Source organism: Xiphias gladius, chromosome 1 (genome assembly GCF_016859285.1).
Source record: "Xiphias gladius isolate SHS-SW01 ecotype Sanya breed wild chromosome 1, ASM1685928v1, whole genome shotgun sequence".
Taxonomy (NCBI): Eukaryota; Metazoa; Chordata; class Actinopteri; order Istiophoriformes; family Xiphiidae; genus Xiphias; species Xiphias gladius.
Genome location: NC_053400.1, coordinates 32,957,384 through 32,964,026, shown reverse-complemented (window position 1 = coordinate 32,964,026; position 6,643 = coordinate 32,957,384). Strand labels below are relative to the sequence as shown.

Sequence of the window (6,643 nt, the reverse complement as noted above, 5' to 3'; positions counted from 1 at the left end):
AAGAAAATAGATTCATTCAAACACTAAAAGGTGGGTTACACATGAATTCCAGTCAGCTCCTGATGGGTCCATACAGATGACGGCCTTAGCTGATGTTTACAGAAACAAACAGCACAAGGTCACGCGGCATCGCTTGCTTCCTAAATGTGGCACCCGTAACATTAAAGCTACTTGTGTGAACTCAGCTGGATATGTATGCATCGGCACGCACAGCAGAGCATCAGTGTTGACCTCAGTCCAGCGAGATGCAGAATTTAAGACGTCTTCAATACAGTTTAAGAAGTTTGTTTTGGTTCCTTGAAGCAGTATTTTTCTGATGAATGATCGAGCCAGTCATGACAGTTGTGATTTCATGTTCACAGTTTTTTTTGGTGATGGAATGGTCTCATGATCCATTTGAAATACCAATTAAAGTTCTTGCAACAAAAAAAAAAAAAAAAAACTTGCAGAAAACCCGGGCCAGCTGCTGAATCATGGCGGTAACAAGTGTGTCAGCCACGGGGCGTTAGACTTGAAAGGACTACTATTACTATTCGGAGAGCACATGCGTATTTATGGGATGCACATTTTAAGTAGAAGACTGGACCAGAGCAGCACTTTTCATAACTAACAGTTTAACCAACTATTTTCTTGCTTGTGTCCAGTTTTGAGGAATTTAACCTCCTCCTTCTCACCACTACAACTCAGACTGACTATATTTAACCACCACCTGTAGTTTCCTCTTTTAGGAGAATTGTTCAGCTCACAAAACACGTGATCAGGGCCATGAAACTTGATGTATTCTCCAAATGTGAGCCAATTGATGTAAAAAAAAAAAAAAAAAAAGCATGAATCACGGAATCCAACACACTTAACCCACAGGAGATCAAACTGGAAGCCCAGTTATGGCGCACGCGGCTCAAAGTGGCACATTCAAAGGCATTTTACCGAACTGAACGTGTACTGGCCGTATACCTTTTCACACCGCTCTGAGAAAACAGCTCCACGAATGACACGGCACTGTTGAATGGCTTCCGTGCCAGAAAAATAATCCTTTCGTTGTGAATGATATCCGGTAAAATTCAAATAAAACTGTTTGAGCAAAAATCCAAACCAGAAGAGGATCTCTAAAACAGCACATTAAGGTAGGAGCCCATCGCTCATTGTAAGAGGCTGCTTGAAAAATATGGTCACGGAGCCGTTAGAGCTGTACTAATCAATATTTGTATTAATATTGGATGTAATGTAGAGTCACAGCTCAGGTTAAGGAGGACTCATCAAGCAGGACTCAGGGACACCGGTTAAAGTTCGAAAGAGTTCGCTTTCATTGAGGCCCGGCAGGCAGAAGCAGGCAAGGACAAGCAGTAGACGAAGTCGGGGGCGTGGGCAGTGGTCGGTAACAGGCAGGGAGGTTAACCTCAAAAGCAGGCAAGAAGGCTGGAGAGCTACAGTGTGGAAAGCACAGTCAGACAAGCTGGCAGGCGGGGACTGGAAGTGGGCCGGTATAAATACTAAGAGCTGATTGGGGCATCGGGAACAGGTGAGTAGGTGGGCAGGGAAGAGTCAGGAGGCTGAAACACGGTCTGCAGGGCAGGAGGCCGCGGCAGGGTCTGAAATGACAGGAGAGTTAGGCAGAGAATGAATGGGCGCATGAATGAACTGTGACATGTAAGGGGTTTCCTGTAAGTGACGAACTCACTGGAAAATGTTCGACTCTTTCAGCTCACGGTTTTGGTGGTCGGGCAGAACATTTACTGTACGGCTCAGTCTCAGTGTTTCCGGCAGCAGGCGGGCGGCTATTTTCAGCAAAAGCCTAGTGGAGCATTGAGCAGCTGAAGAGGCAGACGCTTTGTGTGGAGCTGGTGGAGACTAAACCAGAGCCTGAGGAGAGTGAATATTTGACCGTGGAGCAGCCAGCGGAAGCATCTCCAACACACCTGGCCATGGGACTCAGGAATCATGCAACAGGTTTGACAGACAGTCACCTGATCTCACACAAATCAGGCCAAAGCATCGTCTGATCTAATCTGCGTTTATTTGTACTCTTTGGAATCTGGGGTCGGGGCGAGGTTATCGTGTTGCCCAAGTGGCAGCAGCTACGTGGCTGCAGCCGATGCCCTGATCATTCGGTCAGTGTTTCTAATTATATACCAGCCCCTCATCCAAAAATAGAGTGGCTGGAATATTCACCATGTTGTTATGTTTCCCATACACAGACACCTGCTAATTCTACTTCTAACGTGTGGATTAGTGGCTATGTAAAAATGATTATATCATTTACATGTTAAGGTTAAAATTAGGGAACACAAAGTTTAATTCTTTTGCTTTGCCTATTTTAGTTATTAAAGGTGAATTGAGTCATACCTATTCAGCACTGTAATGTTATTTTGAGATACTGGGGGGAAGGATGTTGCAAAGTTTTTATTTCGATCAAGGGGCGAGTCCAAAGAAAATATTAACTAGAAAATGTGCTCAGCAGAGCGCAGACCTACACCAAGGCCAAAGTCAAACAACATACACCAGAATTCAGAGGGGAAAAAAAATATTCAAATTCATTGTAAATGATCTGGATCTGCCCCAAAATGTAATGGGTTCTTCCCGGGCCCAGACCCCGTTCCTCCACCGAGTCTGGTGCAAATCGGTTCAGTAGTTTCTGCAAAAACTTGCTGAAAAACAAACCAGTAAACAGACATTACGCGGCCTCCTTGGCCGAGGTAACAATGGGGAGGGCCATGCTTTTTATATGAAGTGAAATATAAGATTCAGCCCCCCCCCATTAATTTCTGCAGTCCCTCTAGATTTGTCACGTGGCCAGAAACACCGCCCCACCGGGGTGACTTTGTTGTTCTTGTCCGGCTGGATGTATGAGTAGAAGCCTATTTTCCACCGAGTCGGACTTAACAGCTTTAAACGTGACAATACGTGCGGGCGGAGTGACTGTGGAGTTTTTCTCTTTCTTTTTTTTGTTTTATCTGTCTGCCCTTAGTGGTGCATCCTCAGTCAAGCAACTTTGAGCGCACTAGCGGTGGGCAAAGGGAGCAGCTCACCTGCAGGTGTTTTTAGAGCCACGGGGCTGGGGGGCCACTGCATTGAGGGAGCATGCGGTGCTGGGGTCGAAGCCTCGGCCGGGCTGAGAAATGTCGTGGCCCACAATCTGCGCTGATGTGGTTTATTGTACAATATATGGCGTTTTGTGGGTTTGTGGTTGAAGATATTCCCGCAATTTCCAATGAGATGAGTCGAAAGACGCAGCTCGAGAGCTCGCAACAGCCAGAATGAATGGAAGAGGGACAAAAAAGTGTCCTGAAGAAAGAAAAATAACTGCAGCGTCACTTGATAAATGACTGAGAGACGAACAACGAAGACAAAAGAACCAGCGAGTCAAAAATTTAAAACAAAAGGAACGAACGGTGCAGGCAACAGAAAAAGACTGTGTGTGCTGGCGAGAGGTCAACGCTTCGGAACCTTGTGTTTATCCGAGAGTGTTTTCATCCTCAACGTGGTGCCCATCCCTCAGACCTCCCCCCCCCCCCAACACGTACACAAATACCACAAAAAACACAAAAAGACACGAGAGCAAACAGGACGAATCTTCTGAGATAAGGCGGGAGCTGCAGCTCGGGCCGGGCTCCTCCGCGTCTGCACTGCCAAGATAACCGCCGCCCACCGCGTCGCGTCTCACCGCCGGGGGAGCCTCTGACCAACCTCCCCGTAACGCAACAGGCGGCGCCCCACGTTTAAGCCCCCTACACGAATGGTTAATAACACAGCGTGTAGTTTATGGACAGATAAATACATGGGTTAAAAACAAAAACTCCCAACTCCTCCTGCGGACGCCCGTAAACGGAGGCTGCTGTTTAACAGGTAATGAACGATGACACAGTAAAGCACAGTTAATAATATAAAAAAATGTCTCGATAGGAGAAGTTATATTTGCTAGGAATTACCGTGTATTAATACACACTTAAGGCGTAGAACTACATTATAGTGCGTTGTTTACGTATTAATGATTATTTAAAAATGAGTCAATATGCTACAATTTGTCACGGATGATGCATTTGCTTGACTTTTTTTTTTTTTTTTTTGCTGCATCTACGAAAACGCGTCCGTCAGTCCCATTTGAATCAACTGTGTAAAGACGGTGGTGAAACAGTGGTGGGAGGAAGTACTCGGATCCTCTGCTCGGGCGAAAGTGCCAATGCCTCCCTGAAAAACGGAAACAACTCCGCCACAAGTCGATTCCAGCGCTGAAAATGTAACTCGAGTCAAAGTACAATCAGCTAAAAGTGATTAAAAAAAGAATAAAATGACCGGGAACAGTGAATTGGCCCCTGTGAATGTTGTACCCCCCCCCGGGCAGCTGCCCACTCTACCCAGTCGGTAACCCAGCCTCGCCAGCGACCAGTACTCTCAGTCCGGCAGCTTATCCGGTCCACCTGCTGCCGTCTGCTGCGGTGGAATCCAACGGTTCTGCAGAAAAAAAAAAGCCTCCTTCCCTCCCGAAGGTTTTTTTCACTGAAATTGTCACTGAGAGGTGTTGATCCGACTGTGCGATCATTTTTTGGAGGTGCCGGTCCACCGCGTTGCATCGCACGGACGAGTGCGTCCGTCGTTTAGCCTGCCCTCGCTGACATAAACAGAAAAAACATCAGAAACATCTGTCCGCGTAAAGCAAAACACGCGGTGTCGGCAGCGCCACAGGCTGCAGCCTCCAAAGACGATCCCACAGTCGGATCGACTCCTCGGTAGAAACGTTTTGACACAAACTGGACATTATAACCTTCACGAGGGGAGGATTTAAGCGCTGCACCGGACTGCAGTGGCTTCGGGCGGGTGTACCTGACAAACTCGCCTTTTGTTCAGCGGACGAGCCGCTCCGTGGTACGAGCGTCCACGGCGCGCACACACGCACGCACACACGCCGAGAGACACCGAGGGCGGGCGGACAGACAGGACGGTTATCAGGGAGACGGGGAGACGGAGCGACAGACAGGTCCCAACGTCACAGCCCGGGGCTGGGGCACGGTGAGGGGCTGGGACTGAGCAGACTGCTGCCCGGACTCACTGCAGTGGAAGGTACCGGAGAGGCGGGCGGAGGCATGGAAGTCCATGCCCGGCTCTGTCTCCTTTCACAGTAGCGTTATCAAAAGCGCAGGGATATCGACCGAACTGTTGGCGTCCATGCAATGAAGCGCGGCTCGGCTCTTGTGTAAGCACAGCGCCGAGAAGAGGAGGAGGCCTTTTCACTGGTAAGCGAGCTTTTATTCCAGCTAGCATCAGGAAAGTGGAGCTAGCGAGCTAACCTGCTATGATACAGCAGATAAGCCAGCCCAATACTGGACAGAATAGCCCACGCTATATGGAGTCGGGCTTTTCGGACAGGTATGCATACTGATACGAGCACGTAACTTGTTTATTAGCCGCCTGTCACACCTGCACGTCAGTGTGTTAGGTCTGTGTTGAGGTATTTTAGGCTTTGCTAGCTGAGTGACGTGAGGAAAGTTAGCTAACGTTAGCTAACGTAAACAGCAGCGTCTGTTAACAGTCGTCCTTTCGGTTTGCTTCAGAAACAAACTGACAGCGACTAAACATTTCACGTCTGGGTTTCGCCACGAGAGTCAGTCGGGCTACCGCTACCGTCGGTGGCTTAAAATGTCACGTCTCGTCGTCGTGTTCCCGTTTCCTGAACGCTGTCAGCGCGTTTTGTGGAACCGTTAGCCGCTGGTGATTAACGTTTCTAATCTGAAACAACAAGCAGGTTAGCCAGCAGCCCACCCTGCTCCCGAGCCAGCTGTGCCACAGCGCTAGCTGGCCAATTTTACCTGCCGGGGCCGGTTTCTACGAAGACATTTCAGACCGGCCGGTAGCGTTAGGCCAGTCTTAATTTTGCTCGTAAGCTCGGTCTAACGCAAGTAGGACCGTTTGATCAAACAATAACGACTGACTACTTTTAAGCCAAATAAAAAAATAAATAAAAATTAGACACCTTTAGAAACCACCGGTGCTAACGCAGGCCCAAGACCCTGGTTACCACCGGAGCAATCAGTGACACCTGCTGACCAGTGGCACCCAACAACAAAAAAGAGGAAATCATGGCTCATAATTTGTTGTTTTCTGACATTGTTATGGAGAGAGCAATGAGAAGGGAAAGAGTTCTTTGAGACCTCAGCAACCCACTGGAAATACACAGCCGCGAGGACATTGTTAGGCGTTTTGCGTTTGCCCAAGGAAACTATCCTGAGCCTTGACTGAAGACTTAGCATAAGTACTGAGCCCTGACACATCAAGAAGCCACAGCATCACGCCTCTGCTACCGGTTTGCACAGCGTTGGGATTTTTTACGCAACAGGGAGATTCCTCAGTGTTGTTGGTGGCACACAGGTTGTACACGGGGTATCCACGGCAGTTCCAAGTAAGCAAACCTGCTGAGCTGAATAAAATCAAAAGTGGGTTCCTCATGATTGCAAGGTTTCCCAACGTTGTAGGAGCCATTGACGCGGCACGTCAGAATCTGAAACACTCTGCTGTCTGCGATCCTGATCTCTGGTCCCCAAACTGCGTTGCCAGTCGGCCTGGATCAATTCATGACTCGCGAATATTGCAAAACTCAACTTTACCTCACCTTTGAGCAAGGAATCATTGATGTAGCCCTGCTGGGGGACTC

The 6,643-nt window shown here is 48.3% G+C and overlaps 1 protein-coding gene across 11 annotated transcripts in view; it reads left to right on the top strand.

The window, feature by feature from the left end:
• The first annotated feature begins 1,845 nt into the window (after positions 1-1,845).
• Positions 1,846-6,643, top strand: part of herc1 (HECT and RLD domain containing E3 ubiquitin protein ligase family member 1) — a 71,783-nt gene continuing 66,985 nt past the window's right edge. For 8 of the 11 annotated variants that reach the window (XM_040127705.1, XM_040127696.1, XM_040127729.1 and 5 more), the window contains exon 1: positions 4,905-5,228. The gene's annotated coding sequence lies outside the window, so the exon portion shown is untranslated. Of the gene's footprint in view, positions 1,948-4,904; positions 5,229-5,256; positions 5,362-6,643 lie in introns of those variants that run through there. The other 3 variants (XM_040127657.1, XM_040127669.1, XM_040127660.1) reach the window with 3 other exon arrangements.